Consider the following 15,159-nt stretch of genomic DNA (forward strand, 5'->3'; position numbering starts at 1 on the left):
TCCTGACACTTTTTAAAAAAAATATAATAGTGATATTCTTTTGTGTTCGTCTTCAGTTACCTTCCCTTTGCTGCTGTAGCGGGTGGGCCTAGACATAACCTAGAAGGAGTGCCTCCTCCTACTCTACTGCTTCTTGAACACAGACAGCTGTGTATTATAGTCATGCTGTTGCTATCTCATTGATGAAGCTCATTGAACTAACCTTTTGGCTTGATCTTTGAAAAGGATTCCAGTGGCTGGAATGTTGTAGAGGTATAGAGTGGGCAGAAAACAGAGGGGGAGTAAGCACAGAGATAGGCCCAATTTCCTGGAGGGAGGCATGTACAGTTGTGCGTCCTTCAGAGAACCATGCTGCCCCAAGCATGAGTTACTTACTGAGGCATCCTGGGAACTGCACAGCACATGCTGGGAGGAGCAGAGGAGCAGCAGTGAATTCATAGAGGAATTCCTGGGTCAAATGAGAGGATCTTAGATCTATCTAAAGACCTGGTTCAAGCTGGGAGTTATGGAAGTCAGAACCAAGAAGCAATAAAACGTCAGCTGTGACAAGGAGGAGGAAAACAAAACCTTGCCTTTTACTAATAACGTGATGAGTTACGTGGCTTGTGCTGGTCTAGGGGATGACGCTCCACTTAGGCCAAAAGATACAAAGGGAAGCCTTGACTAGGGCCATGAGCCATTATTGAGGTTAATTGCAAAGTCTGCAAGATTGAACTTGCCTGTGTGATTCTAGAACTTCAAAAATGTGCTGTGGGTTACATTCCATTTTCTTTACTTGTTTTTAAAATATGAAGGTTTTTAAAATGGGTTCCCTGTGTAACCTCTTTAGTCTCTTTAGAAATCTTTCCTTCCTAATCAGAATTATTTCTGCTAGTATCTTCAGAATTTCACTCTTGAAATTAGTATCTATTTTAGTCGGGTTTCCCTTTGAAATATTGGTCCATAGGATAGCATCTTAGCCAATATTTCTTCCCTCATCTTCCAAATAATGGGAAAGATGATGCTGACCTAACTCTTGGTAGACTTAATGATTTAATTAAAGAAATGATCTTTCTGTCCTGTTATTATTTTTAAGCATCTGTAGCAGGTGAGAATGTACTTATTTATGTGCCCAATTTAATCACTTAGGCTGTTTCTCAGTATGCCTTGGCTTACTAGATTGTAAGTTCCTTAAGGACATCTTGTGGATTTAAATTAAATGTTAAATCAATGAATTACCTCTGGAAAGGTGCTATAGAAATGAAAAAAAATGCTGAATCTCTTGATTTAGAATTACATGAAATGGGATACAGAAGGAGGATCTGGGATGAATTCTTGATAAATGATTAATTACTTTTTTGAATTACATGGACCTCTTCTATCACGAATGAATACTTCTGTTGTAGAAGTATTGAAGTTATTAAATGGGATTTGAAAAAATAGCTCATTTATTATTTGAAGGAACCATAGAGATCATCTAGTCCAACCCACTAATATTATAGATCAGGGCTGTCCAAAATTCGGCCGCGGGCTACATGCTGCCTGCCGTATGATTTATGTGGCCCACCTACAAGCATAGAAATTTACATAAATGCTTTAGTAAATGAAGCTGAGCTACCGCAGAGCTCTCATTGAAATGGCAAATCAAAATATATTATCTATTGTTTCAATAAAAACCTAAGGTTGGACAGTCCTGTTGTAGATGATGAAACCAAGGCCCAGATGTAAAGTAACTTGCCCAAGGTCACTTGGGGATAAAAAAAAAAAACAAACAGAATAAGGATTTGAGCACAGTTCTTTTGACTCTAAATTCGGTACTCTTTTAACATATGTCCCATATTGTCCTTTGTGCCTAAAGATGATTCCTCACCTAATGGGAAGCTTCCTGGTGATGAACCTCTTTGACTTTAGCTCACATGATAGATATAAGGACAAATTCAGAATGCTGTCTAATGCTTTTTTTTTTTAATATTGTCATTGTCCCAAGATGATAACATTTATATAGGGCTTACTATGTGCCAGGCACTTTATAATTATTATTTCATTTGATGCTCACAACAACCCTGGGTGGTAGGTGCTATTATTATCCCCATTTTACAGATGAGAAAACAGAGGCAGGCAGAGACTAAGTGACTTGCCCAGGATCACACTTCTAGTGAGTGTCTGAGGCCAGATTTGAACTCAAGTCTTCCTGATTCCAGGCTTAGTGCTATCTATATCTACTATACCATGTAGCTGCCAGGAAGATAGGAATATCGATTAGGAGTTTGGCAAATTGACATAGACCTTTGGGGACCTGTTCTAGATCTATAAGCTAATGGTTTTATCCAGCTTTTTTTGTGATCACGAGAGCTATTTAAAAAAAAATAGCACATTTAGCTTCTATAGCATTTTCCTCAGCAACATCCGTACAGGCTACTGAACAAGAAATGGCAAAACATGAATAACCAATGAGATCCTGGAATAAATTATGGACAGTAAAATTAGCTGTCCAAAAACATGCCTCCTCTGTCTGTTCCAGTCCATGGTTTGGCTGTTATGGGAGGCAGCGATCTTTAATGAGTTTCTAGAGGCAGCTGGTGACTCAGTGAATATGAATAGAGCACTGGGCATGGAATCAATGTCCTGAGTTCAAATGTGGCCTCAGACACTAACCATGTGACCCTGGGCTAGTTACTTAACTTCTGTTTCTTTCAGTTTCATCTGCTGGAAAATGTGGGTAATTGTTGTACTTACCTCTCAGGGTTGTTGTGAGGATTGGATTTGATAATAATTATAAAGTGCTTAGCATAGTGCCTGGCATATAGCAGGTACTATACAGATGCTTATTCCCTTCTTCCCTTCCCCTCTAGGGCAGTACAATACAACCAAACTCTTCACTATTTATTATTACATCATATGCAACCTAAACTTTCATAAGCCTCTGTCAGAAAAATATTTTCTGTCAAATTAGATTGTAACTATTCAGTACTCTAAAACTTAATAACTTCAATAAATCCATTTTAAAATAAACCCAAACTATCCATTTATCTCTGTTATTTTTACATTAGCCTGTTTATAGTAATGCTCTTTAGCTAGCAAAGGTAGATTATTTCATTTTAATGTCTCATATTTGTATGCATAGATATCTATTATATGTGCATATTATCTTGTCTATTATTAGAGAAATTTCAGGGTTCATTAAAAGAGACAGACATTATCCAGTGGTCTCTGTGGAGTAAAGATATTGAATAAAATTAACAAATAAACTTGTGTTTGGAAAACTTAATTTTTTATTGCATGATCATTCTTTTATTGCCATTAAAAGATGCCTCATTGACTTTCCAGAAAACTCAGTGAGAAGCAGGGGGCAGTAGCTGCTGCTGAGTTCCATACACGAAAACTTGCTCCCCTGCCCCATCTTCCTTTTTGTTTCCACTTGCTCCCCTAACATCGGCCCCCTTTTGCCCCATCTTATGGGATATGGGCATTTTGACACATGATATACCACTTATATTCATCTCCAGTTATAGAAAATGGTGATGGAAATGACTTCTTATAATGTTTTGGGGGTAAAACCCAGTGCTTCTTCCCAGGAAGAACTAACAAAGGCATGTAGAAAACTACCCTTGAAATATCAGCCAGTTAAGAATCAAAACAAAGGGGCAGAGCCAAGATGGTGGCAGGAAAGCAGGGACTTGCTTAAGCTCCCTGCCAAAATCCCTCCAGACACCTGTAAAAAATGGCTCTTTACAAATTCTAGAGCTGTGAAAACCACAGAATAGCAGAGGGAAACAGATCTCCAGCCCAGAAGAGCCTGGATGGTTGCTGGGGAGGGTCTATCGCACAGTGCTGAGAGTGGAGGGCAGCCTGGCATGGATCACACCAGGACAGACCAGACCCGGAATCAGCCAGCCAGAACAGGCCTTGGGGGCATGAAACTGAGCTGTGGCAGTTACCAGACTTCTCAACCCACAAACACCAAAGAGCAGGTTAAGGGGAAACTGTAGGATCGAGTTCAGAGCGGTTGGGCTGCCAGCTCTGGGGGTGGAGGAGGTTGTGCAGTGGTAGCAGGAAGCTCCTGAGGCCACCTCCAGAGCACCAGCATCAGTGTCAGTGGCTTCCCAAGTCCCTGGCTCACATGGTGGGAGGAATCTAGCAGCAGATCAGAGTGGGAATGCAAGGAGCACTTTGTGGGCACAAAGGCAGATTCTCTTGCTGTGCCCTGCTTGTAGCTGATTTGCGATCCCAGTTGGCGGTTCTTGGGGGAGGAGGAGTGCTGCTGTGACAGAGCCTGGGGTGATGGTGGAGTAGAAGTAGCTCTGAAAACAGCACTGCTGGGACCCTAAAACTTGGGACAAAGTACTCTCTACAAATAGTCATATCCTGACAAAAAGCTCAAGGGTCAGGTAGTTGTCTGGGAACATGAACAGGCAGCAAAAACGAACTCAGAATCAAACTTAAACTCTAGATTCCTTTTTTGGTTACAAAGAAGATCAAATCATACAGCCAGAAGAAGTCAAAAAAGTCAAAGAGCCTACATCAAAAGCCTCCAAGAAAGATATGAATCGGTCTCATGCCATGGAAGAGCTCAAAAAGCATTTGGAAAAGCAAGTAAGAGAAGTACAGGAAAAATTGGGAAGAGAAATGAGAGTGATGCAAGAAAACCATGCAAAACAAGTCAATGACTTACTAAAGGAGACCCCAAAAAATACTGAAGAAAATAATACCTTAAAGAATAGACTAACCCAAATGGCAAAAGAGCTCCAAAAAGTCAATGAGGAGAAGAATGCCTTGAAAGGCAGAATAAGCCAAATGGAAAAGGAGGTCCAAAACACCACTGAAGAAAATGCCACCTTAAAAATTAGATTGGAACAAGTGGAAGCTAGTGATGTTATGAGAACTCAAGATATTATAAAACAGAACCAAAGGAATGAAAAAATGGAAGACAATGTGAAATATCTCATTGGAAAAACCACTAACCTGGAGAATAGATCCAGGAGAGATATTTTAAAAATTATTGGACTACCTGAAAGCCATGATCAAAAAAAGAGTCTAGACATCATCTTTCAAGAAATTATCAAGGAAAACTGCCCTGATGTTCTAGAACCGGAGGGTAAAATAGAAATGGAAAGAATCCACTGATCACCTCTTGAAAAAGATCCCAAAAAGAAAATTGCTAGGAATATTGTGGCCAAATTCCAGAGTTTCCAGGTCAAGGAGAAAATATTGCAAGCAGCCAGAAAGAAACAATTTGAATATTGTGGAAACATAATCAGGATAACCCAAGATCTAGCAGCTTCTATATTAAGGGATCAAAGGGCTTGGAATATGATATTCCAGAGGTCAATGGAGCTAGGATTAAAACCAAGAATCACCTGCCCAGAAAAACTCCAAGAAAAGCTCCAAGGCAAAATAAGGATTTTCAATAAAATAGAGGACTTTCAAGTTTTCTCAATGAAAAGACCAGAGCTGAATAGAAAATTTGACTTTCAAATACAAGAATCAAGAGAAGCATGAAAAGATAAACAAGAAAGAGAAATCATAAGGGACTTACTAAAGTTGAACTGTTATGTTTACATTCCTACATGGAAAGATGATGTGTGTAATTCAGGAGACCTTTCTCAGTATTAAGAGAGTTGAAGGGAATACAGATAGAGGGCATAGGATGAGTTCAATATGAAGGGATGATATCTAAAAAAATGAAATAAATTTAAGGGATGAGAGAGGAATATATTGAGAGAGGGAGAAAGGGAGAGATATAATGGGGTGAATTATCTCACATAAAAGTGGCAAGAAAAAGCAGTTCTGTTGGAAGGGAAGAGGGGTCAGGTGAGGGGGAATGAGTGAATGTTATTTTCATTGGATTCAACTTAAGGAAGGAATAACATACACACTCAATTGGGTATCTTACTCCACAGGAAGGTAAGGGGGAGGAGATAAAAAAGGGGGGATGATAGAAGGGAGGGAAGATAGGGGGAGGAGGTAATCAAAAACAAACACGTTTGAAAAGGGACAGGGTCAAGGGAGAAAATTGAATAAAGGGGGACAGGATAGGACGGAAGGAAATATAGTTATCCTTTCACAACATGAGCATTGTGGAAGTGTTTTGCATAATGATACATGTGTGATCTATGTTGAATTGCTTGCTTTCCTAGGGAGGGTGGGTGGGGAGGGAAGAGGGGAGAGAATTTGGAACTCAAAGTTTTAAAAGCAGATGCTTAAAAATACTTAAAAAATATTTTTTTACATGCAGCTGGGAAACAAGATGTATAGGGAATAGGGAATAGAAATCTATCTTGCCCTACAAGAAAGTAAGGGGAAAGGGGATGGGGGGAATGGGGTGAAAGAGGGCAGGGCTGACAGGGGAACGAGGCAATCAGAATATATGCCATCTTGGAATGTGGGGAAGGTAGAAATGGGAAGAAAATTTGTAACTCAAAATCTTGTGGAAATCAATGTTGAAAACTAAAATATTAAATAAAATGTATACAGGAAAAAAAGAATCCAAACAAAGAAGAAAAGTTCAAACAGATTTCTCAAGCTTAGGAAGTGCTTTTTGATGCAAAAAGAGTCTCAAATGACAAAAGTGTAGAATAAGCTATCAAAGAGGGTGGTTCTGGTGGTGGCTTTGGTTCTCCAAAGGATATTTTTAATGTGTTTTTTGGAGGGGTGTGGGACGAATGCAGCGGGAATGGAGAGGTAAAAATGTTGTTCATAAGTTGTTGGTGACCTTGGAAGATAAACATAATTTACGTACAAGAAAACTGGCTTTGCAAAGAATGTAATTTGTGATAGATGTGAAGGATGGGGTCGTAAGAAAGGAGCTGTAGAATGCTGTCCCAGTTGCAAGGTTATTGGAATGCAAATAGTTCAGCAAATTCAGTAGGTTTGCATGGAATGCCAAGGTTGGATGTAAAAGGTGTAATGGAAGGAAAATTGTTCAAGATAAAAAGATTCTGGCGATTATTGACAAGGGTATGAGAGGTGGAAGATAACATTCCATGGTGAAGGTGACTAGGAGCCAGGATATTGTTTTTGATCAGTAAGACAATGCTATATTTTCAGGATGAGGTGAGCACCTTTTCATGTATATGGATAGCCAGTTGGTTGAAGCTGTAGCTTTCAGAAACTAATATCAACTCTTAATAGTAGAACTATAGTCATTACTTCTCATCCTGGGCAGATTGTTTAAACATGGAGATATCAAATGTGTGCTGAATGAAGGCATGCCAATTTATTGTCGACCTGATGAAAAAGGAATTCTAATAATTAAATTTAAAGTGATCTTCCAGAGAATGGCTTTCTTTCATCAGATAAGCTATCTTTATTGGAAAAATTACTGTCTGAAAGAAAGAAAGTAGAGGAGACTGAAGAAATGGATCAGGCAGAACTGGTGGACCCTGGCTCATCTCAAGAAAGAAGAAGCCATTCCAATGGAGAAGTTTATGAAGACATCGTGCATCATTCCAAAGGTGGTATTCAGTGTGAGACCTCTTAATGGGAGCCAGTGAATACTCTTCATTGTAATGTTGGCTTTTGTATGCAGTAGTGAGGGAGTGAAGGCCTGCAGTCATCTTAACACATTGAAAATTAGTCAATAATATAATAAAATGGATACCTCATCATGGTATGGACCTGGTGACCCCAGATTTCCAAAGGCTATGTCAATAAGAACATATTCTTTGGAAGGTCCTATCAAGCTGGAAATGAATAAATTTATCAATAAACAAATATTAAACATGTGTCAGGCACTTTGCTAAGCACTAGGGATAAAAATGCAAAGAAAGAAATATTGGTACTAGCTAGAGACTTATGTTCTAATTGGAGAAACAACTGTACAGGAAAGGCTTTACATTTGGATTCTGGTGGTACTACCAGGATTCAGCATAACCCAGTTTAGAAGATTCTTCACTAGACTGATGAATTATTTTGGTCTTACCAGCTCTCAAAGACTATTTGTGGAGACCACATTGTGATCTATATCAGTGGAAGGGGTACTCACACTAATAACATTATAGATTTTCAAAGCTTTGAAGTGAAAAAACTTTGCTTCAAGTTTACTTTCTAAATTTCACCAAATTCCTTAATCAAAACCATTTTTTGAAGGACCATGAAAATATATCTTCTGTTAATGTTAAAGTGATACTGTATTTTCTTAAACCAAGTACTTTTGAGTTTGCAAATCAAATTCATAGAGAGAAAAAAACTGCTTTGCTATGATGTTCCTTTAATGATGGTAAAAGTAAAAAAAAAAATCTTAGCACATCTGTGGAGGTTAGGAAAAAACTTAAGCAAGGTCCAGATCAAACTACCAGCATGAACAGTATTTTGAGAAAGGATGAAGTAGTTTGCTAAAGGCTCTGTAGACCAAGAAGACATGCTATTTCACTGAGGTAAATTTTGAATCCTAGTCAATAACACTGAATTTCCTCTCTGTAATAGGTTGAGTTTTGTGAAATAGTTTGTCACTTAAATATATGCATGTCCTAACCTAAGCAGTCCTTTTAGGAAGAACAGGTTGTGTTGGTTGTGAGTAAAATGCTTATGAACCCCATGATTTTTAAAAGTCTATCCAAGAGGATCTCTGAGAAGGGATAGTTACAATACTCTTTAAGGCACAATTATAGTTGGGGGAGGGGGTGGTGTGGAGACCAAATATTAGCTAAAGAATTACAATGCATCCTTTCTTACAGGTCGCCATTTGAAACCTAAGATTTTAGTCAGAGACTTTGCGAAGGATTTCTTCAGTATAAAAAAGATGCCCAGAGTCTATCAGGAATTTAATACTTAGGTCAAAGTTTGAACTTTCAATGAAAGAGCTTTGGTTGGAAATTGTGAAGCGAGACAGATTTTTGTTCTCAACATATAAAAAAAGTAGGGCCTTTTTATTTAATGAGCCGACTTGGCGACTCTAAGATTTCACATTGAGATTATAAATCCGGTTACTGAGAACACTCATTAATCCAAGTACACATATAGAAGAGGAGTTGGGGGTTTTCCTGGGGGGTAGGTAGAGGAGCATTGGTGAATATCGTATCAGAAGAGTTGCGGTAATGCTTTTTTGCTATGGGAATTTTTGTGTACCTCTATGCTAATATTTTTTATTTGCTCTGATAAGAAATATGGCATATTTGAAATTATTTAATTATTACTTACCACACAAAAGGCTGCTAAATTACATGGAACATACCGACTATTTAGAAACATACCGACTATTCAAGAACATAAGAAATACTGTACTGAATCAACTTTTCATCCAATTCAGTGTTCTGTCTGGTACACTTAATGCTTAATGAGCAGACCTTATATTTCTTCAGTGCTTTAAAATGTTTAAGGCAATTTTGCACCTGTTATCTCATTTTGAAGATCCCAGTCATTTTGAATATAAAAGACAACAGTGATGGATAGTGACTTTCAGTGGTGTTTTCCTTTGTCTTATCACGTGCAGATCTCACGATCTCTTCCTCTTTTGATTCAGATTTTCCTTTCTCTGTTTGTACATCATTTTAAAATCAGCCTAGTTTCGAAACATAAGTTTGAAACATAAGCATATTCTTTTGCTTGTGAAATTTAAATTTTGTTGTTATTTAGAAATAGTGATTTCTTTTATTGGTTGTTTTCTGTTGTTTTTTCAGTCATGTCCAACTCTTCATGATCCCATTTGGGGTTCTTTGGGCAAAGATACTGGAGTGGTTTGCCATTTCCTTCTCCGGCTCATTTTACAGATGAGGTAACTGAGCAAGATGGTTAAGTGACTTGTCCAAGGTCATACAGCTAGTGCGTGTCCGAGGCCAGATTTGAACTTGGGAAGATGAGTCTTCCTGACTCCAGACCTGGCACTCTATCCAACTCTATCCACTGTAGCTACCCCCCTTATTAGTTGTGGTATGAGGCTTTGAGGCCAGAACTATGTCATTGGTTTTGGAATTAGTCTACATGTTATATGCCTTTAAGCATATATTTAAGCATAGAAATAATGTTTGATTTCCCAGAAGCTGATAAGATCACCAAAAAAGATGCAGAGATTGAAAAAAGACCAAGGACAAAGGCCCAGGACAGATACATACATTTTAAATTGTGTTTGTGCTTCTAAGCAAGTTTTATATCTCAGGCTGTACTCAAGTTGTGTTCCATCTTAGGCACAGAGTAACTGTCAAAAGTTCAGTGACAGCTGTGTCCTTCATGTTTGAGGCATTCCCTATGGTCTGAGTCAGAGGTCATGGGACCCGACACAGGCTCCCCTGATGGTGAGTCTGATGCTTTTTCCATGTAAAACTTTTGTTATATTAAGAACATTATTTATACAAATGTGCAATTTTGTTATGTAAGCTGCTTCACACAATAGAGTATGGGCCAAATTACATTATAATGAACTCCAAGAGACTGTCTAAAATTCTTTTGTTTTATTAGAATGTCATTGCATAAAATGTTGCTCAAGATAAATGGACCATTGGCCAAGAGTTAGAAAATTTTGGCTACATAGAAATTTTTATTGTGCAGTAAAATTCCTTTTAAATGTGATGCGTTACAGCCAAGCTCCTTTTATAAAAATGGTTTTTTTAAAAAATGAAAACAAAAAAAAACCCACCCAGAAAGTGGCAGTCTGCCATAAAAATTTAATTGTGAAAATCCTCCAAATTTTATTTGAAAAATAGGAGATAAGACATGCCAGTGTTCATATTTTCCTCTTAAATAATGAAATAGGATGCACAAAACATTACAAATTTACATAAAAGTAACCCGTCAATTCCTTTTCTTTAATATAACAAAGCTTTCCATAACAATCCAATTTTATTGTAATGATATTTGTTGTAGTAGGATTTAATGCTGTTCCACAAATGAACCTCTCTCTTAGTCCTCACTATGTGCCGGGCTCTGTGACAGATACTGGGGATGAAAAGACAGAAATGAAACATCCTTTCCCCTCAGAGAAATCACATTATATTGGGTGAAGATATGTTCATGAGTGTGTGTTGTTACTCATTTGTTTTAGTCACATCTGATTCTTTGTGATCGTATTTGAGGTTTTCTTGGTAAAGACAGTGGAGTGCTTTGCTATTTCCTTCTTCAGCTCAGTTACAGAGGAGGAAACTGAGGCACACAAGGTGACTTGCCCAGGGTCACACAGCTAGTAGGTGTATGAGACCAGATTTGAACTCAGGAAGAGAAGTCTTCCTGACTCCAGGCCCAGTGTTCTATCCACTGTGCCACCATGTGTTGTGAGGGCTGTCCTCATGCATCTAGCATGGGGAAGGCATTGTGAGACTCAAAGAGTCAGAAAAGACATCCCTAGCCTCTTCTCTCCCTATCCTTCTCCAAGGGAGACTGAGGTTGAGACCAAAGGCCACTATCCTCTTCCAGGGTGCGAGAGTGGGGGATGGAACAGGCTGGTACCAAGGTTAGAAATAGGTCTGTATGCTTCCTTAAATGATGTTAGTGTAGAGGGTGAGATTTTCAGGCTTAACCTAATTTCTGGTCACTGTATCATTATTGGGCAGGGGAAACAGGACACTAAGCTTTATATCAAGGGTGGGACTCCTTTTCCACCATAGCACTTAGCCAAGAAACCCAGCAAAACAGAAATTGGAGAAAGTATGCCAGAAAATATAGAGCGAAGGAGCTCTTCTATTGAGAGCAAGGCAACTCAGTTCAACCAAGAAAGAGAGTTCTGGATCTATTGCAGCAATATAGGAGAGAAGATAAGGCCTGACTAGGGTGGGTGACGTGTGAGGAGAGAGGAAGGACAGATATGAAAGATATGGTGGTGGTAGAATTGTCAAGACATGACAATTGAAGGGATATGTAACTATTTCATCACTCCAAGCAATGGTGTGCACACAGAATTGCTATGTACTATGTGTGCCGCACACACTGTAATGCCAGAAGAAAAGTAGCTTTATGTTTTAATTTCATTGTTTTATATGCTTTTAGTTTTAAAATATAGCTTGTTATATTGTGTAATAAGTACCACATTATATGGTATAGATATAGAATTGTATAGAAAGCCCCCACTTGCTTGTAGCATGGATCTTCATTATTGCATTACCACATTACCAAGGATCTTCTTCTTTCTCTCTCCCTACTCCTCTAGATAATTCTTTGACCTATATAAATGGCCATGTCAGGCTTGCCTAGCACAGTGTAGTGTTTGTAATCTTTGTCATAAGTACATTACTGAAATAGCATAACAAAACCTATGGCTTTATATTTTAATTCAATCATATGATACCCTCTTTTAATTGTAAGATATGGATCAGTTCATTAAGATAAGAAACTGGGTAGACAAACTGAATTATAATGAATGTGCTGATAGTAGTGCAAATACTGCAGACTCCTTGGTTAATAACTTATATGAAGATAATGCTGCTACCAGTTCCAGTGTGGGTAATTAACCGAGTAATGACAAAAAGAAGCAGACTTTGTTTATTAAGTCAATGTGACTAGTCGAAGCTATCCAATGTTACGAAATTTGGTGACCTGGCCTGTGATATTCCAAAAAGTAGGTTAGACAACCAGTTCTGATTATCTAGAATGCCTCATCAATCCAAATAGATCATGTTTCCTACAAGTAAAATGCTAAATAAACAAAGGAGTTTTTAGCTCAATTGATATAAAAACTGTAGATAGTTAGAATATAGTCTAAGATCAAGCACTGTGCTTTTACTGCTATTTCTTTTCCTTTACTGATGCAGCAAGCGAAGGTCACAGTGATCCAGTATGTTAAGGGATTCAGAAACTTGCCCCTGGATGATAAATATTTAATAAAGGGAAACCTATTGACGTATTGTTGGATGAAGGCAAATTGGCTTGTCTGTCTAAACAAGAAGAATGGTGACATAACTAAAGTATAATGGAACCACTAATTACATTGTTATGTGTTTGGTAAAAAGTGGAATACTATTTAGGGGTCACAGTGAAAATGCTGACAATTTTGAGGGAAGTTTGTATCTAAATCTTGTCAATATACTCCAAGAATATCATGTAAGGGCAAAGCATGGGCAGCAATCTCTCTGAACACTACCCATCTTAGTAATTAATCCAAAGTGATGTAATTGTGGTTTTGCATGGTGTTGTTCAATAAAAGATGGTGTTTTTACTAAATGGAAAGATGGTCTCAATAAGTGCCGATGATGCTACTACGGCTACCATGAATAGATAACCAGTTGAACGTTTTGTGTCTGTTCAGAGACTATTTACAATTGATGCTTGTCCTCTTTTTTGAACAGTTAAATGATGTCCTTGTGACTCTTAAAATTGATTGGTCACCAATGATGTCTATTTGTTTTGGGGGCACATCTGCTGTGTCTGAATATCCTGTGGGACTTTAAATGAAATGTAAAGAAAGAAACAGTGAGAGACACTTTTTTATGTTGCTTTGAACATTGTTTAAACCATCCTTTAAAATGTGCATGGGCTTCAAGCAAACAAAACAGAATTGCCTTTGATTCTTCTTTTTTTTTAGTTTTTCTCGGACTCTTTATATGCCTTCACAGAGGACAGTCATATGTGGATGCAGTAATGGAGATTTTCACAAGAAGCAGGATCCCTGTTGAATACTTTGAAGTCTCTGTCAAACACAAAATGGGGAGGCATAGCAGAAGCTGTAGCTACTATAAAACAAAACTAGAAGCTATTACTGAAACAGCCCACTTTGCTGATGTTAACTGCAAAGTCAGGGAGTTAGCCATGAACTTCAATTCATTTAAGTTCATCTTTGCCCTGCTCATGATGTGCTTATTCTACAGATGGTGGTAAAAGGGGCTAAAGCTCTTAATGCTCCAGATCTCAGGTAACGGGGATAAAAAGCTTACATCATCCTTTAGCTGCAATGACAGGTGATCCCAAATATTTACAATCTGCTTTCAATGATGGTATAAAAATGTATATAGAGAACGATATATCAGTTCCTCTACTAAAGAGAAAACATCTGCTTGGATTGGTGGTATTTTTGAGTCTTAGCATCACTTTAATACAAAAGAGGATCAGGAGAGAACAATTTTGTTTTATCCATTCCTAGATTCAGTGATTATACATGCATTGATCGCTGATTTGAACAGGAGACTTATAAAATTAAGACCGCAATGGGAAAACTGCTGAGCTTAGATGTTGGCAGGAATGTGAGAATCATTGCCAAAAAAATGTAAAGTGTCCTTGGAGGAATTGGAAGCTGAAGTCAGATTGCAGAGGATGGTGTTATGATTGATCTGTTCCTAAATGTGGGGCTAGAATACCATCAAAGAATGGCTTGATCAGCTGAAGGACCAGTTTTCCGTCTTCCATTCTTTTGCACTGCTGGCCAATGTCTCGCTGTCTTATCTGTTACAGGTTGTTCATATGAAAGAGCTTTTTTGAAACTAACACATGTATAAATCAAACTGAAAAGCATAATGTCCCAACAGTTCCTCACAGACTCACTCATAATTTTGTACATTGAATAAGAATGGACTTCATCAGTTAATTGCTGTGATATGATTGAGGAATTTAAATACATGGTATTTGGTGATCAGTGTCTCATTCTCTAAGACATGAAGAGGAAAAAATTTTAATCTGTTTTGGTTAGTTTATTATCTAGCTAAAAATAAAGGTTGTGAAGTTTGATTTTATGTTTTTATGTGCCTGGTTATCACTATAGCAAAAATGCAACATCTTATGTCTCATTTTAAAGATTATATTTTAAATTAAAGTTTAGTTGTTAATTAAAAAATTAAACAGCTCAGTTTTAATTTCTTTAGCTTTGTTAATGAATCCAAAGAATGTCCTCTATGATTGAGTATTCAGTAAATACTTGCATTAAAAAAAGTCCTTGGGATATACCCTAATGAAATGTCCTAGGTGTGCCTGGGACACTGAGGTTACAAATCAGGGTGACAGATGGAAATCTGAGGTGCAGAGACGTGAAGTGACCTGCAAAGATCATGCAGGTATAAGACAGAATTGGATGTGAACCTGAATCTTCTCACTCCAGTCCTGGGACTTCTGCTCCATCACAGTAGCCACAGTCTTGTGTGTTTGCCTCTGCTTCTTTCCATTCAAGTGACTGCTCGGGTGTATGAGTGTGTGAGAGGATGGTCCCATGAAAATGAAGAGTTATTACTCTGTTAACTACCTTCAGGTATAATAAGGTCTTCCTACTACATTTAATGTTCAGGATTTGAGATCCAAATAAAAGCCAGTATCTGATTAATCAAACTGCATTTT

General features: G+C 37.9%; 1 protein-coding gene and 1 pseudogene across 2 annotated transcripts in view; both read left to right on the top strand.

The window, feature by feature from the left end:
* Window positions 1–15,159, top strand: part of ATG10 (autophagy related 10) — a 335,179-nt gene that overhangs the window by 63,080 nt on the left and 256,940 nt on the right. The gene's annotated exons all lie outside the window — the stretch shown is intronic.
* On the top strand, window positions 3,495–7,459 carry LOC118834918 (annotated as a pseudogene).

Source organism: Trichosurus vulpecula, chromosome 1, assembly GCF_011100635.1.
Source record: "Trichosurus vulpecula isolate mTriVul1 chromosome 1, mTriVul1.pri, whole genome shotgun sequence".
NCBI classification, from domain to species: domain Eukaryota; kingdom Metazoa; phylum Chordata; class Mammalia; order Diprotodontia; family Phalangeridae; genus Trichosurus; species Trichosurus vulpecula.